At 42.5% G+C, this 21,522-nt stretch overlaps 1 protein-coding gene and 1 long non-coding RNA gene across 4 annotated transcripts in view; one reads left to right on the top strand and one right to left on the bottom strand.

Moving 5' to 3' along the window:
• CALCRL (calcitonin receptor like receptor) overlaps positions 1 to 21,522 on the bottom strand; it is an 84,013-nt gene that overhangs the window by 50,540 nt on the left and 11,951 nt on the right. The window lies entirely within an intron of this gene.
• LOC123021822 lies at positions 404 to 20,582 on the top strand. The gene is made up of 3 exons (XR_006414414.1): positions 404 to 415; positions 11,414 to 11,419; positions 19,846 to 20,582. It is a non-coding gene; the product is annotated as an uncharacterized LOC123021822 (long non-coding RNA).

The raw sequence follows: 21,522 nt of genomic DNA, 5'->3' as shown, positions 1-21,522 counted from the left end.
TAACTGGATAAAATTGGTGGGCCCCAGACTTTTTAATTGTTTAAAATTATTTGTTTAGCTGAAAGCCTGCCTGGACAAGCATTGGACTGAAAATGAGGCATGCAAAATGAGTGGACCAAAAGTCAGAGAAAGGCCAGTGTTTCAATTGTACAGGGGAAAGTAGGAAGGTTCTTTATGAAATCTGCAAGTCTCAAGTTCTGACATATGCCACTTTTAGCAAAATAATTCCCGTGCTGGTATTCTTCTAAAAGCTGTAGCTAAGTAAGGGAGCTGAAACACCTCTGTCAGATATGCCTGTGTTTTTCCTCACAAAAGAATTAGCATTGCCTTCTCACATTTCATGACTGAACTTTCTGTCAGGAGGGTCCGCCTTCAGGTTCACTGTAATGGCGACTAGCAAAACTAGCAAAGGAAAGTCAGGCCATGACTGAAGTCATTACCCACATTGTTCAAACCACCCCTGGCCTAAGCAGTGTTCGCCTGCCCTTTACGTGTGAGAGTTTACGCAGCTGTCTCCAACGTTCCACGGTGAAACAAAATGGCTGCCTTTGGATTCAAGCTCCCAATTGGCCCGCCACAGCCTCACTTCTGCTGTGAGCTGCATTTATGTTTCCTGTTATCTGCTGGGACATATGCAACATAAAATTCCACTTGCCAACAGATTTGCTTGCAGCTGCTAACTTGGCAGCCTTTGGAAATTGAGAAAATTTTCCAGGCAGTAGTGGGAACATTACAACGAAGCTTTCATCATCAATGGCCTTGAAAAAGTATCACCCAATGTCAGTCCCATGTGACTAGAATACTAAAAGCTCTCCTAAATTTACTTCCTCTGGTGAACCATGTGCCAATTTTTTTTAAAGGTAACAGTCTATCATTTATCATCAGCTTCCTTTCAGTGCTGATGGAGTAGGATATTCAGAGAAGCAGTCCACACTCCAAGTGCTTTTAGATTAATCATGATAGAAAATGAGATGAGATTCTGTGTCAAGCTGCCATGATGATAGCACAATCCTAAACGTTCATTTGGACATGTGTTTTCCCGGTTATGGAAAAGTGCTCTTTGAGCACTAGCTTATCTGTGATGCTCCCAGGCACACAGAAAACTAAAGGAAGGCTTGGATTCTACAAGACGTAATAGCACATCTCAGAATGTAAAGCTACTCCATTTATATTACTGTAGAAAAGTATATTAGTTCATGTAACCTATATGCCTGGAAATTTTTGTCCCTTAGGGTATTATGGCAATGGGAGTACAATTATCTTTCAAAATAATTTTACACACACGTCTCGGATTCCTAATGTCCCATAATCCAAGGAAACAGAGTACCATAATCAGTATATTTCCATCTTTTAGTCTTTAGAAAAGTACAGTATTTCCAAATATAGTCTAGCCACAATGAAACCCTCAGAGTTTATCAAATAAAAAATCTTGGAATAAATTATTTGCAAGTTGCCTCTTAGCTCAGCATGGACTGAATAATTTTAAACTTGCATCAGGAACTTGAATTGCCCTGATTAAATCCATTTTAAAAGCTGTTTGTCATGAGTCAAATATTTCACATGTCCAGTATAAACAGTATAAACATACTGTAATTCCTCTAATGAAGCTTATTAATTGATGATACAGGAATTACATATTTACTTTGCCAAACAGACTCTTTGCCTCTGAAATGTGTTTCCAAAGTGGCTATTAGTATTACTGGAAATGCGAAATGGGGAGTTGAAAGTCAAAAGGCAAATGTCTGGTTCTGCGAGAAATGTCTGGGTTGCATAAGAAAGGAGGGAAAGTCTGGGAGTGTTTAGCAAACCAAAATTTGGTTTCTAAACTATATGATAGATGTTTCTAATACTAAGACAAATGGCTTTTAACCCCGCCCTCCATTATTATTCAAGTATAACTTGAGGTCTTTTTGAGGGAACGGTTATTCAGAAACCTGTCCTTGTTAGTCAGTGCAAGAGGCACTCTGTAGAGAAACAGATTTTGCCAGAAGAGCTACAGCAAACGGATACCAAGAATGTATTTGGGCATTTTTTCCCCCTGTGTACTTTGCATTCTTCCTTTTGAAGGCTGTAAAAAAGGACCAGAACAAGAAGTTACAGTACAGATCAAGGAAGCCACTCTGTCTGTTGAGCAGAGACATGTGGGCAGGACATCCCCATGGACTGAACATCTAGCAAGAGTCTCCCTTCCCCATGATTTCTCTTGGTGGCCAACATAAGGAAATCTTCCACATTTACCTCACACAGGTTTGCACAGTGTGTCAACCCACACTGCAAATAAGCCACGCAGTATGGGTTGTTCCATGAACCTAGTAAACCTGAGAGAGAACTGAGCTTGCCATTGGTTTTCTCCCCACTTCTTCCCTGCCCCCCGCCACACTCCTCCAGCCAGCATCCCAAGGCCTCGTCTAACAGAATCCATTTGTTTTCCCTTCCTTGCTCTTCCAGTCTCCCAGCTTTGGATGATAAAGCAAGGCATCGTGAGTTTAGCAACACCTTGAATAAGCCATGGGTTGTTAGGGCAGCTGTGGGATGCCGTGGGTCTGTTCTATTCATTTATTGTAAGCCATTCCGAGATGTTCTCTAAGGGATGGGATATAAAGGCTTAAATAAATAAATAAATAAATAAATAGCTTGTTATTCCAAAACAAGTCACCCTTCGGGAAGTGGTCTGGGTTTGGATGACATGGCTAGTAACCCATAATGGCTTGCAGTGTCCTGTTAACCTAATCTCTCTCTTTCTCTCCCATCCGCCCTCTCTCTCTCTCTCTCTCTCTCTCTCTCTCTCTCTCTCTCTCTCTCTCTCTCACACACACACACACACACACTCTCACAAGCAAAAGCACAAGTGCTATTCAAGAGAGAATGTGAGATGTATGATGCAAGCTTAGACAGAAAAAAGTCCTGTAACCCCCAGCTTCCCAGATCAGTTAGTCTCAAAAGAATCCAAGCCTTTTTGCCCTTTTTACAAACATGCTTAGAATACGAGTATATGCACCTTTCTAGTACGCAACTCTGCAATGCGCTGACACATCTCCAGACAGGCTGACAAGTGATGCAAGAGAAGCTTTGAAAGCTTTCCCTAACTTGAAATTGACTACGACACTGCCCTGTTCCACTTATGTTCTTGTTGCAACATTTTAATGAATTTAATGTAATGCATTTAATGTAATATTTCATCTTTCAGATATTTTTGGATGTTATACTAAAAATAGTATGTAAATAATAAAATGTATGTCAACCGTGCATTCAGGAGGACCAACTGAAATGCCTCAAAAGGGCTAAAGAGATCTTTCATGAAACGGGATGCCATGTGACAACATGGATGGGAAAATAACATGCATTCAGGGGTCTACTCAGGTAGCCTTCCTGGGCAGCCCTGTCATCTTGGAATAGGAAGCAACTTTCAACATCTTGAACTGACCCACTCCTAAAAGCTTTTCCCTCAAAGTCCCCCAAGCACACCCCCTCATTAGCTAAAAAAGATTTAACTAATGTTTGCAGTGGAAGGCTCCCAAAGAAAATGCATCTCGTCTAGAGAACATGACACGCCTCATTCATAAAAGCCAGTTTTAATGGTGTTCTTGCTTTTTGCCATTCCATTATACACTAATGGCCTGGGAATTAAAGAAAAGAAATACAAACAGAACAGAAATATAAATAAAGAGAAAGAACGGTGCGACAAATAAAACTGTAGTGAGCCACCAGTGAAACGTTGCTGCTAAAGATGCTAAGGCAATCTAAAGCCACATTAAGGGAAGCAGAAATAAGCCCCAATGAGGTATGATTAAAAGCAGTGCACTCAATCGTGTGAGCAGGAATGGGGGCCCTCCAAGCAGGCCCACCCTCCAGTGTCACAGTGAAACTCCTCCCAGTCCTGCCCATGTGTGCAATGGGAAAGTCTGCAGCAAAGAGGCCTTCATACCTTACCAATACCTGCTCAGGCTTTCAAGCCATTTGGAACTCTGCACAATCACCTTTCCAAATTGCATGGAAGCCTGTGTGCAAAGCGGTAGGTGTGATGACCCCCTTGGTGAAGGTATTTGTGTAGATTCCTATTAGTTGGGAGCTTTGTTGGGGTGCAGTGTTGTGGGGCAGAGCTGCTTGGTGTGGTCCCATTCCTGCCCAAGGGATCAATTTCATCCCATCTGAATCGGGCTATATTAAAGATGTGTAACTCTGGGAGTTCTGTTCTTTTTAAGTCCAATGGGGTTATGTGGTGTTCCATGTTGGGAAGCAGTGGTGGACTGTAGGGATTTTTTGTTTCTGATTCCAGAGGACAGGAATGTGCACTTTTCCTTGGTTCTGCCAGGTGTGTATTTTCAAGATCATTCGGCTCTACAGGCCTACCTAGCAGAATGGCAGATTTGTGATCATGCACACTTATCATTTTTTTAATGATACTGTCTGTTCAGATTTCAAGATACCTCCCAGTTGCGCAAACTGCTCCCATTAAAAAAACAAAAACAATTTGCATACTGGCTCCATGTGCTATAGATTGAGTTGACACCAGTGAGAGGCATCGGACAGAGGAAATGGAACAAAATCCATTGAGCGTTCACCCCTTAAACACAAACTCTCATGCACGCCCAGGCTAGAGTTCCACTCCATTCTGTTCCAGACAGACTGTGTCTGAAATACTGTGTCCAACTTGAAGGTGTCAACCGGCAAGAAGGACACTGAAAAACTGGAGCATCCCTAAACAAGGGTAAACAGGATGATGAGGGGTCTGGAAACCAAGTCCTAAGAAGAACAGTTGAAAGAGCTGGGTACGTTTGCGCTGGAGAAAAGAAAATTATGGAGAGACAAGAGAGCTATCCTCTAATCTTGAAATGGATGGAGCAAACTTGTTCTCTCTTCTTCAGGGGTCAGGATTAGAACAAATGTGGGGGAATCGCAGGACGGTGCAGGGACTGCTCAATGGTAAGAGTTGTCTGTCAATGGAAGAAGCTACTTGATATGGTGATGGACTCTACTCTGCTTCTGGAATTTCAGCAGAGACGGGCATGCCAGGTGTCAAAGATGGTGTAGGTATATGCTACATTGTAAATCCTGCACTGAGCAGGGGGTTGCATTACTTGGCTCCCAAGGGAACATTTAACTCAAGGCTTCTATATATTTCTGCAAAAACAACACAGCCATGAATTGATTTAAATTTGATTAAATATAAAGGGCGACGGCACAGAAATGCGATGTCTAACGACATCACATGGCAAGCATTTTTCTCTGCAACATTTAAAATGTGGGTTCTGTTGCTGCTGGTGGTGGTGGTTTTGGGGAGAGGAGTACAGTAGCATGTTCTGAGTAGAGAAACTACATAAAAACACACATTAGGCTGGACAGCCTGCCTGCTGTGACATGAGTCTAAAACAGGGAAAAGATGGATCCTGCAATTTTCAAGAACCCAGTGGAATTTGGTAGGTCCAATTATTTTGTGTCTGCACATTCCACGTCGGGGTGAGCCTTTTTATTCATACTCACCTCGTCCAGCAAGGGTGATCCAGATGTGGACGGTGGGAGCCAATGCTGCTGTCCAGCCAATGCCGGATGCAGATGCGCAACTGAGTATTTGCATCCCTGTTACAATGCTCCTATGGGCCTCCCTGGATGTGAAAAGACTGCATGTGTCTGTTGATGTGAAGAGGAATGAGTGCACATCACCATCCAGGGTCTCTGGTCAGGATACGGAACAGCTGATGCACAAACAGACCTGGATCAGGACTAAGCTCATGCTTGGTCAAGAATACTATACCATTCAGAACATGGGCAGACCCATAAGTCTGTGGGTCACACGTGATGCCAGCTTGGGGGCGATGCAACAGATGCACGGAGACACAGGCATGCATCCAGCTTGCTCTTTCCCTGCTCCGAGCAGCAGAATGAAAAGAGTGATTTGTATAAGGATCTCTGCAAGACTGATCGGCGAGAACAGGCAGGAAGGAAATTGGGTAGCCAGATCAGGGAACCCAAGAGAGGAAGAACTTGAGGGGTGGGAACACAAGCTGTTCGCCCTGATTTAGAACAGGAGCTAGATTATAGGCGGCTGTTTGAGACAAAGGGGTTATGAGCAAATGACATTTCGGGAGGCCTGCTGATATTTTTAAGAAATGACAACTCCTAGCTCCCTTACAAGATAATAATGAGTAGTACATGCAACAAGGAAATGAAAATGTATGACCTCAAAAAGCACACAACATTTTTCAGGGCAGTAATCCTGAACGTTCAGAAGGCTATATTCAACTCAAATTCAGCTTTATTTATTCAGGAATGGACGAGCATCAGTCAAGCTTCAATAAGGCTACAATCTTGAATGCGCATATTGAAGTCCCACTGAACTGAGTAAAACTCAATTCCATGTAAGCACCACATGCAGCCTGTTACAGAGACTGACTGAGAGACTCATGCTGGAATCCTAGTAGAAGCCTATTGGAGATACAGTAAATGCTATATCAACATTACTTACATTACTTATTTTATTTTAATTGCTTTTTATTTATATCCTGCCCTTTTTCCAGCAAGGAACCTGAGGTGGCTTCCATAATCCTCTTCCTTGTCTCCACTTCTCTTGACAATAACCCTGTGAGGTAGGCTGGACTGAGAGGCACTGATTGGCACAATGTCACCAGTGAGCTTTGTGGCTGAGTGGGGACCAGAAGATCCAGATCTCCTGAGTCCCAGGCCAAACTCAAACCACCATGTCACACTAGCTCACAGGTGTCTGTTCCTCTGCCACCTAAATAAACTTGTTAGATGTGTGAGCTTGCTTAACGGGAAAGCTCCTATTACTATCCCCTATTGATTGCAACGGGATGAAAAGTACAGAGGCTTCCATCTATGTCCATGTACTCTGATGGGCATATGTGTAAGGTGAAAAAGAGCAAGGGGATCAAGAATAACCCTCTCACAGCCCAAGGGATCGATCCACACTCAAGTGAATGATAAAATTTAAGTGAAGTGGGCAAGAACAGCCAGAAATATTATTATGAAAGTTTTCCGCTAAAGCCCAGCAACGGCGCTGAAGTAACATGATTTGGAGGGATGACAGAGCTTGAAGACATCTGGAGAAGAATTGGCAACCTAAGCTACATGGTTTCCAGCAGCTGCAAGCTATTAAAACAATTGTTAGGGCAGAGAAATGCAGCCAAGTGCACTTAGATTTGTCCCATCAATAGTGTCTCTTTGTAGCAGTATATTTTAAAGACCACGTTGTGTCAAAGGAAAAAGGAGGAAGAAACGAACAATGCAGAGACTGTTTCCATGCCATCAGAGCTGGCTCCAAGATTTCGGAGGCCTTTGGGGAAGATGTCCTCAGTGGGAGCCTCTTCTGATTGGGCCCACCTTCTCCTCTCATTGCCATTGGCTTCTGCTGCTCTTCATGGTTGTTGCCAGTTCCCTTGCCAGAGGGAGAGACAGAGAGATGAAGCTGGCAGGAAAGGCCCTCTTCCTGGTCTCTGTCATTCATCTCCTCCAGGCGAGAAGGAAAAGGTGGGCAAAAAAAGAAAGAGGAGTGGCCCTGAGGGCTTTTGGAGGCGAGCCCCTGGTGGAGTGCCGGTTGGCATCAGCAAGCGCTCAACCATCTCAGCTGCAGATGGAGGCCACATGTTTCACTGACTGAGAACCATCTTCAGAGCATACACAATGAATGAAGGAACAAGAAAGGTGGTTCAGGCAAATTTGCAGCAGTTCAAGAGACCACTCACCCAACAGCTTTTGATGGAATTGGAGATGGGGTGGAGAGAGATCTGTCAACTCCAATCTCTTTCTATTTTTCCTTTTTCTACTTTTCTCTCTATTTGTCCTGAACTTGGAGAATTTTATTTCAAGATTGCATGAAAATTTGTAAGCGTTTTGTGCACATTTCTTCTGCTGTGTGGATTGTTGCCAGATATAAACAGTTTAGCAGGCATTTTCGATAATCTAACGCTTATTTGAACATTATTTTTTTCAAAGCATTTTTGGTTGGAGAGGTCTATTGCAAATTTTGCAAACATGCACTGTGGTTCCAAATGAATTTCTACCCTGTGAAATTATGAAAAAAAATCAACACTGTCAGAATGAATGAATGAATGTATGACTTTATTTTGGTAATTGACTGGTAAAATCAACACTGCCAGAAGGTTCCACTGCAAATGGCCCTTGTCATGTGGATGCATTCATTTTTAGAGCTGTATAACATAGGGCATTTTCCAACATTATTGAAAACAGCATGTTCCAACTCGATAATTATACAAATGATACCCTCCTTGCTAGCATAAACACTCTGTTTAGTTATAAATAGACATGGTGGGAGGGGGTGGTCTTGATTAAACAAGTATTTACATCCTGTTGTTTAGGAAATATGTGCAGTGCCGATGGAAACCATGTAAACGAATGGTCTGACATTAGCCTTTCCCTTGTTGTATAAATTAATTAAACTGAATTAAATTACAGTGGAGTAATATGGTAAGAAGTTTGTAACCAGGAAACCCTGGTCCAGATTCATTGAGTGGGTTTGGGCAAGTCAGACTTCCTCAACCAAAAACATTTTACAGAGTTGTTACGATGTAAAGGCGATCATGTGTAATGACCACTGATAACAAACAACTTTTGGCTACCCTCTATTCCATGAGCCACGAGGGATGAAAAAGATCAGAACCATAGAAAGTTTTGTCCTCTTAGGACACCAGACAAACTGTCAGAGAGGGATTTCATTACTTTACTTATTTCTTCCCAGGACTCTCTTCTTTGCCCTGTAATGTTTACTCCAACATTAACACTGCAAAATGACGCTACTTTACAATCTTTAAATGGGAATAAATGGAGGAAATTTGTAATCATGTTACATCCCCAGAAACAGGAATCAGCTAATTTAGGAATAATTAAGAGGTTATTTATTAGTAAAAGGGTTGTCCTGCTTAACATGAAAGGAAAATAGGGAGTGAAGATGCAAGAAAGAAGTTGCCAGTTAAGGTTGCAGGGCAGCTTTGCTGAACAGGAATAACTTGTGAGTGCAGCATCGTGGCAAGAGTTTTTGCTATGCGGAACTGGCATTACTGGACTGGGTAGTGCTATATTAAGTGTTGTGTGGAATTCTATTTCCAGCTGACTGCAGATAAGCAATACCACAAGTAGAAGCACTGGAAGGCCTAGTGTACAAGTGAAACAGCTAGATGCTAGGAAGAATTCAGCAAGCAATGCCTAATTAGGTGTATGTGCATGTGTGTGAGCGTATTCTCTGTATTCATTTATTTTTATTCTCTGTATTAATTACTCTCTGTATTCATTTATTTTTATTTTCCACATTCTTTTTCTGAATCGGTTACTAACTTGGATCATGGCCAAATGGGGACTGGAGCCCTGAACTTCCATATTTCAGTACAATATTCTAATCTTCCCATTACAGTGTTTCTAGAGGGAAGGACATGAACCATCGGGAAAGCATTGCAAGAAATATACAGGCATACTGAGTCCCAGAGTTATTATTCATGCAGAAAGGCTTGGCTTGTTTTGTTTTTCATTCATCATTTGAGAGTCATACTTTCCCCTTCAATAACATTCTCAAGGCTTTTGTACCCTCATGGGGCCTAAGGGTTAGATAGCATCCAAGATTATCAACCAAAGTGTGCCATCTGGAGGTACTTCTAGGAGAGTTAAACACAAATTAAAGTAGGTTCTGCTGCCGAGGAGCAATTTTGCACTTATCGGTCCAGGCAATTGCATTTCCCAATTGGCCAGTGCATGGTGTCAATGCCTAATTCATCTTGTATGTTTGCAAATGTCCCCTACCTTGTAGATTAGAACTTGAACAGATAGAAAGAACTGGGACAGGTGAATGGGTCAATTCATCTTCCAGCAGCACTCAGTACTAATTGTTTAAGGGGAACAGAAGGCCTGTGAGGGCTGCGTTGCCAGTTTTCAGACAACAGTTCTAAAATGGCAGATCAGATCACTGCAATAGGAGATGGCCAACACCTGGCCCATGAGGCATGAATACGCAGGAACAGTATGGAAAGCTAAGAAGATGTTACTCAGAGGTGACTCCCAAGATAAAAATCAACTGGTGGGCCCCAGATTGTTTCAGAACAATAAGGTGTTTTTTCTTGCTTCTCAAGCAGCATGATGGCGACCACTTCCACAGTTCCTTCAAGGCTACTTTTGGTATGTCTGAAGGCTTCTATACAGGAAGAACCTTCAGGACTGGCACTTTTATCCACAATATCCATAAGGAAACAGATGTATTGTAGTTGCAACCCATGTGTGTAAATTCTTTAAGAGCTATGGACACATTTGCACACGATCAGGAGAAAACTGAAGTGTGGGGCATCCACCATTATGAAGGTGAACCATTATAAATAATGGGAAATGCCCATTATTTGTGTACTGAGGTTGTGAAAGGAGAAGGTGCAACCCTTGGGAACAGGCTGGTATTTGGACTGTTCTTAACTTTATAGGTCAATGCTTTAAATATTTTAAGCATTATTTGTTCTGGCTTTGTGTTATAAATGGCTTGAAACATTCATTTCTGTGATGAAAAAATGAGTGGCAGCCTGTTGCTCAAGAAGATTGATCTGGACAAGGTTGAAGGAGAAAAGGTTGAAGGAGAAAGTGATGGCTGCAAAGGAAAGACTCACTGGAATATACAGTACTTAAAGTTTGATTTTGGACTTATTAGGACATTTCATTCAGCAAATACTATGTGTGATGTTACTTGACATTTGAAGCATGATTGAACATTGTATATATAAGAGACTGGTAGAAGTTATTTGGTTTTGAGTAGATGTCTGTTGTGAGCTCTTCTAGAAATACTGTATTAAAATTCTTGGTTTACGGTAGATAGAAAGCAGACTGGGAAAATATGCTCAATGTGCTTAAGAAATGGATTCTAGACTACATTCACTTTATGTAATTGATTGTTGGTATTTTTTCAGGTCGCTCTCAAGAGAAAGGCTATATTGACACGACAGATGAAGTAATATAAACATGCTTCTTGGAGATCAAAAAGTGGGAGGAAAGGGACTGCTAGCATCCCGAGGCTGATGTAGGACAAATTAATGACGGAATAAGGTTAGCAACAGGGACTAACATTGGCAGCTGTATGCTACCTTCAGGGTCACATGGAGAGCAGAAATGGAGGGCACTTATGGCCTCCATGCCCTGTATGGGGTCTTCCTAGGAGGCATCTGGTTGACTACTGTGGGGAACAAAATGCTGGAGAGGCCTTTGGTCTGATCTGAAGAGGCACACATTTCCTCAAGAATGCACTGGCTGCATTTGACCATCATTACAGTTTAGCAAGATGTCAGCCTTGCTCCAGGCTCACACGTTCCCTCCACAGAACTGCAATTAATCTTAATTGTGCTTAGAGAGAGGAGAGGAGAGGAGGTCAGCTTCATAAATAGCACTTTCATGTGGGCTAAATCTGCCTTCTGCCCAGGCAAAGGTCCACCTAATCCTGACGGGGAGTGGCCTTCCCGGGCTTGAGTCAGGATGCTTTCCTAGCTGCATTTAGCAATCCTGGGGACTGAAGCAGAGGTTGTTTGCAGAACTTGTTTTCTGTCACTGCACTATGACCCTCTCCATATTAGCCAAAATGAGCCACAGCTTGCCGAATAAGGACAACACGGCAAGCTGTTGTTAACCAGAATCAAACACTTCTGAACACTTCCCAGCCGTGTTAGAGGAATGTAAGGGAGGGGAAGTGTGCCAATCTGGGAGCACACGCATTTCACGAAGACATCATTTGGCATGATGCCCAAATCCTGCCACTGTCAGCCTAATTTACCTTACCAGCTTGTGGAAGGAATAAAGAAATGGTATGTTTTGTTAGGATAACTTCTGTCTATAAAATATACTATTGGATTTGAAAAATTTGGTAAAATTTAAAACATGTATGTCCCTTTCAACATTAGGCATTGGTCCCACAAAACAAATCTATACCAAGCATTGATTTATGCCTCAACTTAAAAAAAAAAACTTTATGGAAAGGATTGATCAGCTTACAGAGCTGGAGTCTGAGAAAGGAAATGGAGGCTTGTCTTCACAGCTGCTGTGTCGATGTGCAGAAGACCAAGAGCCAAGGAAGTGCAAAGATATTTCCTTCTGAATGTGTAGTTTTTACAGAAAGTGGCGACGGGGGGTGGGGATGGGGGCAGCAGAAGCAGGCAACGAGTGGGGCGGCTCTGCTCCATTCAGGCAAAATAGCTGAGAAGCTGCCCCCATTTTCTTTGGCCAGCAAGTTGGGATGGGAACCTCATTAGAAGAGCCCCTCTAGTAAAAGTTTAGATACTGTATACATCATAATAATCAACAAGCTATAAATAATGTGAGAGGGAGGGAGGAAATTTCCATTTGTGGCCTGAGAGTAGGAACTGCTAAAGAATGGAAATGTTTGAAATACAAGTAACAACTAACATTTTCCCAGGTCTCTGTGTGTGGATAGAGTGTGAGGGGGCATGAAGGTAAGAAGTGACTTTTATTTCAGCTGTGTTTCCAATTAAAAATCCATTAAATTAGTCTAGTGTCAAGCACATGAGCATACAAACTAGCAGGCATTAGGAACCTATCAAGCTGTGTCAGAAATGGTGGTCTAGTCATGGTGTATTCTTTTACAGAGACTGATCAGAAAGAAAGAAAGAAAGAAAGAAAGAAAGAAAGAAAGAAAGAAAGACAGAAAGATCTAGCCAAATCTACAAATATTCAATGAGTTTTTTAAAAAGGACATATTAAAAAATTGGTACAATGCCCATTGCTATAACAGGTGTGGTGGAAAGCTTGCATGCACTGCAGGACTCAGTAACAGAAATGTCCGGATCAGGGATATTTGGGATGAAGTTAGGCACATCCAAAGCTGCCCAATACCAAGTCAGGCCATTGGTCCATTTAGCCTGGTATTGGCAGCTGAATATGTGCCACAGAACATGCCAGCATCATTAGGAACAGAGACCTGTCCAGTCTGCATGACAGCACCCTGCATGATCTCAGTAATTTTACAGAACATGGGTGCTGGGCCCCAGCTCATCTGGGTCCCCCATTTGACCCTCTGTAGCTCTCCAGAAGACCCTATTCCCTTCCATTGGCCTCACCCCTTTCCCTCCAACTGCTGATTTCCCCACTTTTTCATCACCTTTACCCCATCCATTTTAAAAAGGCTGAAATTCCTCTCCTAAAGCTTGGTTACTGGCCAAAAGATTTGTAAGCTAAATTATGCTAGTAGTTAGTTTCATGGTTGTGCATATATTTGGACCTTGGATTCCTAAGCCTAAGGTTTCCCTTCCCCTTTTCTTTCCTATCCCCATGAAATTTGTGGCCAAAATTCTGTGCCAAAAGAGCAGACTATCACTTGCCCAACAGGTCTTCTCCCTGCCCTCCTCAGTGTAGGGACTGAGCCTACTTCTGCCAAAGCACAGAATTCCAAGGTGCTTAGAACAGCCTCTGAATCTGAACTGAAAATAGTCAGGATCAGAAAACTTAGTTAAAATGCCGAGGCCAACAAGCTTTTAGATAAGCTACCAGCTGGTGAGAATCAGACTGCCTCTGCTTTGGGTAGGGATGCTGTGGGATAGGGAGGGTCAGATGGTCAGGGATATAATAAGTCCCACTGTTTGATGCCAGCTGAATAACATCTAGCATCCACACTATCTGTCCCACAAGGATTGGGAACCTCCCTGAGGGTGCAACTTACTCCATTTGGTAGGGAAGGGAAGGGAGGGGATTCAGGTTGGAATCAGCTTCTTAGTGTGAGCCATGCTGTCTCCCTAATTAGCTCATTAATTTGATGGATTCTCTCCCTCTCACTCTCTGCTAATGACCTCTGCAATGCTCCCTTTGATTTATAAAGACAGTCCTGGCTAAGCTGCTTTAAAATAATAAAAGACTGTAGTTAGAAGCCTGTGACTTGATCTGCAAGGGAAAAGGCGAGAGGTAGGTAGAGAGACGAGCTCGCAACATTCCCCGTGCTCCCATTCCCATCCTCTGGAACATGGGGGAGGGGAACCAGTTCTGTCCGTGGTTTCCATTTTGCCAGCTGACAGTGTTAGATTCAGCACTATACTAGTGAGAAGAAGTACTAGCAACACAAGAGATCCTGGTATCAGGTACCAGACAGGAATGTTTGGAGTCTGGTTCTGATTCCACATTTCAGGATTGGTAAACAATATTAATCCAAGCCATCCTACCAATATCAGCACCCATTTAAGAGGCCCCTATAGCATCATTATGAAAATTTAAGGGCAGGGATGGACAAGGCAGTCAGTTTTGGTTTCTTACATTTTCCAATTTTCAGTTCTTTTTGTACAGGTATGATAATGGTTTATGACTTTAAAAACCAAAACAAAAACTGAATGAAAATTTTCATGAACATTTATCCTAATTTATGTATTTATTTTCCCATGTTTGTCTTTTTTGCCATTATGGAGAGCATTAAAAATAATTTACCCTGTAATTATATGCAGTTTTATGTGCACTTTCCTTTAAGGTAAAATCCTATGCATGTTTAGACAGAAAAAATTCCTGCCAGTATAGCTGCCATTCTCATAACTTAAGAATACAAGTTTAGACAGGACTTTTTAATGAGCTTTTTCCCAGAGAAATGCATTGCAAGAATGACTGAGAAGTGCAAATACCTTCATTCTGATCTGTGTATTGGTTTGGGAAGTACAAATGTATTCAATTCTAAGCAAAATGTGAGTGAAACAAAAACAACACCTATTTAAAAGTGTTGGCTATACCAGAAATAACTTTCTATCGTTAACAAGACTGAAACTTGGATCTCAGTGTGGACGCATCGGATCCTTCAGTACTCTTTGGAGATACCAAGCCCCCGTGGACTTGCCTTGTACAGCTCAGTTTCTTCATAGAACTGATAACCTGAGCAAAAGGGTTGAGCCAGCATAGTGCAGTGGTTAAAAGCATGGCTCTGGGACTCAGGCAATTTGGGTTCTAGTTCCCTCAGCCATGGAGCCAACTGGTGATTTGGCCCCAGTCACCGACTCCCAGCCCAAGTCACCTCACAGGGTTGTTGGGAGGATAAGATTGAGAGCAAGAGGAGGAGAATTATGTAAGGCACTTTGAGTTCTTCAAAAAGGAAAAGAGGTGGGATAGAAATCTAATAAATAAGCAAATAATCAAGACTGTTCTGGTTATTATTACACTAATTGGACTCACACAGTAAATGCTATGACATCAGTCTTTGCTATCAGAAAAAAAAATAAAGGGAATGATAAAAGTATGCAGAATAACAGGAAGAAAGTAGTTTAGATAAGCTTAAAATAAAATTGTATATTTTTAAAATCAGTACTGAACAACCTGAGCAAAAGAACTTGACTAACCAGGGACTTGAAACTGTCTATCACATCCTAAGCAGTCATTAGAGGGCTTTGCATTCAGAGGGAGAATGCAAATATTCTCCCTCTGAAGGCTGCAGAGTATTTGTGTGTTGCAAGGAGCAGCTGAGCCACCATGAGCTTAGCAGGAGACAGTCTTTGCAACAAGCGCTTCTGAGGCTGAACTTATATATCCTTTCGCTCCTTACCATGTTCTTTCCCACTGGATAGTATTTCCCGAAATATACAGGGCTGTGGTGGAGGTGGGAAACCAGTATTTTTAGGCAGTGTTTGTGGTCTGAATAGTGGCAGGAGCTTTCCCATTTGTCCTGTTTCTTCAAGGGTCTCTTAAGCCCTCACAAGATTCCAGCCCAGAGATCTGAGCAGACGGAAGTGCTACATCAACCCATTCCTTGGCATTCCACCTGACTCACAGTCAGGAGTAAGGATTTCTCACTCCCCTCCTGCCCTGACCTGCACTTTACCACCAGCTTTCTTAGCAACATGAAGCTCTCCTGCATGCCAACCCCCATGCAGATTTAGCGACAAAGGGTGCCGTGGGGCAGAAGTGTAGGCTTGGGGACCAAATCCAGCCCTTTGGGATTCCCCAGGTAAATGAACTCTGGCCCATCCCTTTAACTCTGACTGTAAAATATTTGGGGGTGGAAGACTTTCCCACAGCTTCTCCCCTACCTATTATTTTTTTAAAAAAATCCAAATGCCTCTCTTAAGGTTTTATTACTGGCAATAAGAGCTAAAATATGTTGCTGTTCTTAGCATTTTGGGAATTTCGGGCCTGCCTTTTGGCCTTCGGTCCTGCCCACTGTTGGAAGTGGCCCCCTAGAAGCATCTCTGAAACTGGCTTTGGCCCAAGGGCTGCCAGAGGTCCAACACACCTGCTAGGAATGGTAGCAGTGCGTCATGGTGATGAATCCGGGGACTCAGCTGGGTCACCGTCCTCAGGCCCACACCCAAGCAGTGGTCAGAGTTCAGACAGGCCAGTTAAGCAACAAAAGCAACTGCATTTAGCACTTTCTAACAGATCTTGAATTGCTCTGTCCCCACCCTTAGCTTTTATTATTTCCTGTGTGCAGTCCTGAGTAAATGAAGTCATAAGAATAGACACAGTCTACTAAGAAGCTTGATCTCACTTAGCCAGATGCTTTGTTTCTGGTTAGCAAGAACCTATTTCTTGGGCCAATGCCTTTCAGTTGTGAAAAGAAAAGAAAAGAAAAGAAAAGAAAAGAAAAGAAAAGAAAAGAAAAGAGAAAAGAAGGCCTTCTGACTCCAGTTGCTTGCCAAGGACAGAGAATGTGCTATGCAGGTATTTCACGAGCAAGCAACTGAGCCTGCCTCTACATCTGTGTCCTCAAAAGTGCTGTAATGTGAAGCCAGGAGAAGCATAATGTGTCAGCAGATCGAGGCCTTATCTTTGGGTCTCTAAATAGAGCAGGTCAGGTGCAGCTCCTCAGGTACCAAGCAGATACAGCATGCAAACTGAAAGGGCCTATTGATGTTATTTTGGGTCTCGTATATGAAAAGATTTTAGATGCAGCATAGGAAATAAGTTCATTGAAAACTACAGGTGTCCTTTTCCTGGCTGTATCTGCAGTAACTAGTTGTTTTGAACTTCTGCAAACCATCTTGAGAGTATTTTGAATAATTGACAGTATAGAGAAACCTTAAACAAGCAAACAAACAAACTTCATTCTGGATATTTGCAAACACTGAACAGAATCCAATGGGGCCCTTGGGACCACACAAATTCCCTTCCTCAAGAGATGTAAGGAAGATTTGGTGCTTCCTAGGGGAAGGTCTAAAGTGAGCAGAAATGCCTCCTATGCTTTTGATAGGAGACAAGTTAGCAGCACTCCCTTACATGAGCAATGCTGACCTACCTCCTTCAAGAAATGAGTGTTTCCACTTGTTCAGGGTTGCCCCAGAAGCATTAGATTGCTACTGCATATCCATGGAGTATTGCAAGGGACTCAGTGGGATGAATCAAGACATACATGCTCATGGAGAAGGAGACAGGGACTGACCTCTGTCACTTCTCTTACAGAAATCAGCATCACTAGGTGATGCATGACACTCTTTTTTAGGGGGCCAGGGGCAGCAGAAGGAAAGAGGAACCAGAGGAAATGCATCCAAAGTGAGTGGAATGCCAATGAGTGCATATCTGGACCTAATCCAGTATGTAGATCCAGCCTTAGACCTGAGCAGCTAAACAAAACCAATCCATCAAAAAAGTCCCTATTTTAACAATGACAGGGTAGAGCCTTTAAAGCGGCACCACCCTCCATTACTTATGGTTAAGCTCTGAAAGATAAAGAATGAATCTTTAAAAAGAGATAATGTGGATAATTCTAGGCGGACCTGTGCAAAAATATATGTTTTTTCTCTCCAGGGATGAACTATAAAAAACAAAACATCACCTGACCATTTGGATAGAAGCTAACGGTGACATCATAAATCTGATTCCTCTGCCTCCACATCCCTGGAGTAGTGTTATTAAGTAAGTGCATTTAAAAAAAGATTGGCAGGTGAGGCCAATCAAAAAAATTGTGGTCTTCTTCATTATAGTTATAAGGCAGAGAGCATGCCTGACAAAATAGAAGGAAGGTGCCAGTCTCGGTTGAACCGGTAGTTCAGTTTGTTTGCATGTATGTCTAACAGGCACATTGCAAAGCCAAGAGGAAAACAAGCTGAAGTGCTTGCTGAAAGGTTTCTTTTAGATTGCATCCGTCTTCACTCAGTGAAAACCCTCTTTTGCAACAGCTCTGTCTTCAGTGAGAGCCTTTCCTGACAAAACAGGATTCTTTTCCATTTTCTGCATGTATTTGATTTAAAGGGCTATAATCATGTGGAATATCTGCCCATTCATTATCCAACTTCTGCACTTTTGAACATCATTAGTTTTCCCATTGTTGAAGAAATATGCTTTCATGTATATTATTTGCAATCAGCTTTTAATCAGAGGGCGGCTGCAGTTTACCTGCACTAGGTGAATCTGGATGTTGGTCCTCACTTAGCCAAGAAGTCCACCGGACAATTTTAGGTCAGGGATTACTCATTAATTTAACCAAATTTACAGGATTGTTGTGAGGATAATTCAGGGTAATTCTCATATATGCTATGCAGTTTTAAAGGTAGGAAGGCCTTTACAAAAGCTAAAAGTCCCATTTGTATGACCTGGAATATGTATCTGCCAAGGTGTCAATTCTGCACTTAATCACAAATATAGATTTGTGAAGAAATAATTATCCATTTGTAATCTCCCTGCCTCTTAAAAGCTATCATGGGGGGGTGGGGTTTGAAATGGAAGAAATTAAAACAAAAGAAAACTACATTTTATTGTTTTCCTGTTCAGGCACCTTTAATCTTTTCAGATTAATTTTGACAGTGTTGTCAAATATCATCCAACTTCAGAGGCGCATATCTTGTTTAATAAATTGAGCTATGACTGAGACGTGTGTCTGTGCACAGAGCCCTTTCCTGCTTCTTGCTTGGCATGCAGCAGTTAAACCCAGCTATTTTGAACTAACCATAGTTTTCTGTTACATCCAAACTGAGAAACTAGGCATAGCAGGCTCAGATCAAACCAGGATATTAGCATGACCTCAAGCCATAGCTTAAGATTCTGGTTTATTCCCACTTTAGATGTATCCATTACACTATGGTTGGCAAAAAACAAACAAACAAAAAACCAAAACAAAAAACCTGGATTAATGTTGGCATGCCAAACAAGAAGAAAGCAAGGACATAAGGACTGCACAAATTTCAGCTTAAGCCAATAACTGTACATCCAAAACAATCTTGTACTATAATTATCTTTTAAATTTTTATACACCCAACTGGCACATGCCCTCTGGGTGATTTACAGTTATAAAACCAAAGAATATAAGAAATGAATGAAACAATAACACAACAAAGTATATAAAGGATCAAAATAATAAACATTAAAATGTTAAATATAATAAAACATTGAATACACTGAGGACACAGCAGTAAAATCAAAGAATAAACAGATTAAAAGTTACATGCTTGCTTAAACAGGGAGATCTGGATATGATGAGATCTCAATATATACAATCAAGCCACCAGGCCAATTTCCCTCTGATGGATATGCCATAGATGGGGGGCCTCTGCTGAAAAGGCTCTGTCCCTGGTAGCCACTGGATACAACATGGTGAGCTGTGACATCCAGACAAGAGCTGTTGAAGGGAATCTCATTGATGGCTCATGGGAAGATGGGTCTGATGCTCTCAAAACACACTCTCAGTTAGGAGAAGAGGTGTTTGGAATGCGGCACATTATTACCAAGGCTAATGAGCCAGATTTCTCAGACAGAATCCAACTGCCTCAGGTTTTGGTGTGTGTGTGGAGGGAGGGGAGCAGTTTAGAATAGGGAGCATCTGAGGAGGAGCAGTGTGGTTTCATTAACCAGCTTGAGCTAAACAAGGGGACCAATTAAGTAACAGCCAGCGTTCCTACCGTCTGGCCACAAAGCGGATGCATCTCCCAGAGGTTTGGTCAAGGCTTTTAGCAAAGCAAAGCAAAGCAAAGCAAAGCAAAGCAAAGCAAAGCAAAGGGTCTTCCGTCTGGGATTTATTCTTGCCCATAGGCAGGAGCTGCTCCCACAAACTGGATGGAACGCAACTTGGATTGCAGCTGACTGAGAAGAACCTTGCTATGAAGCATGCTGTAACCCTATACCCCTGTCTGGATCAAATAAAGGCCTGCATTTCAAAAGCCCTCTGTCGAGATCTGCTGGAAAGGGAAGAGGGGAGAGACGTGCTCACGACAGGTCAGGAACATATGGGAGAAGATGCTCCTTCAGGCAGTTTGGTCTCAAGCCACCGGGGGTATTAAAGGTCAGCATGAGCACTTTGGAATCAGGCCCAGAAACTGAGTTGCAACCAGTGCAGTTCAGGCTGGACTGCCGCCAGCTGGTCGAGCGATCAGGCCCAGTAAGCAGTGTTGCTCTTCTTTTCTGCACTAGCTGATGTTTCCCTGTGTGCAATGCTTTTAAATTATCCATGCAGGAAATTGCTAATGCAAGGATACCTGTGGCCAGGTTGTCTCTGCCCAGATTGGGCTGAGGCTGGTATAAGAGCTGCAGTTGATGAAAGGCACTGGCTGCCATCTGGGTCTCAAATCACAGAGGTAGAGCTATAAGGAACCCCATCCAATCCCTGAGATCCAGTATGGTGAACCGGGTAAAGGTGTGGGACTGGGACTCAGGAGATCTGGGTTCTAGTCCCCTCTCAGTCACTGGGTGGCTTTGAATCAGTCACAGATTCTCAGTCCAACCTACCTTACAGGGTTGTTGTGAGGATAGGATTGAGAGGAGGAGGAGAATTGTGTATTTTTATTATTTATTTATTAAAACATTTTTATGCCACCTTGAGTTCTTTGAAAGGAAAGAAGGCGGGATATAAATTCAATAAACGAATAAATATGGATGAAGCTTCACTCCTTTCCCTGGAACTAATTTCTCCCAGTTGTTTCATATAAATGTTTAAAAGCATGGGGAGCAAACCAGAATTCTAAGTGATGCCACAGCATTCTCACGAGGTAGAACTAGATTTCCCTAGCACTTGATTTCCCCCTGCAACTAGGTATCCAAGTAAGAAGGAAACCTCTATAAAACAGTGCTCCCGTCTCCCATTTTGGACAATATCTCCAGAAGGTTACTGTGGCTGAAGGTACTGAAGACCACTAAGAGGTCCAGGAGAGCCACCAGGAGTGCATTTCCAATGTTTTTAGGGCAACTTCTCCCTCAGACCCTCATTAAGGGCATTAATTAATTTGTTGTTAATTAATAGCAGCAGAAAACATGATGGTATGCTGATAGGACAACCAGTAACTGTCTGCTTGGAAAGAAAACCAGACACAGAAGTAGACACTAATTGTCTGCTCCCATGTCTCCTTAGATGGCCTACCCCATAATGCCATATCTCACCATCCCCTTCCCATTTCTTCTCTAGTGGCATCCCCATCACCTCCTCCTCAGTTATTTGCAGGCATATCTCCAAGGGCTGACAGAAGAATCTGTTGGGTCTTCCAGAAGCCCCGTTCAGGCCCAGCAAGTTACCTTCCCGAGCAGACAACGTCCAGTTGGTGTTGGGACAGAGAAGGGTGGGTGCTCTTGGCACACATTCCTATGACGGGCTGAATGGAGGAGGAAGAGCTCAGAGGGTGAGAAGCAGCACCAGGGGAG

Source organism: Varanus komodoensis, unplaced genomic scaffold, assembly GCF_004798865.1.
Source record: "Varanus komodoensis strain SLA01 unplaced genomic scaffold, ASM479886v1 scaffold18_1, whole genome shotgun sequence".
Taxonomy (NCBI): Eukaryota; Metazoa; Chordata; class Lepidosauria; order Squamata; family Varanidae; genus Varanus; species Varanus komodoensis.
The sequence above is the reverse complement of the archived record's forward strand: the minus strand, read 5'-3'. Positions and strand labels throughout refer to the sequence as shown.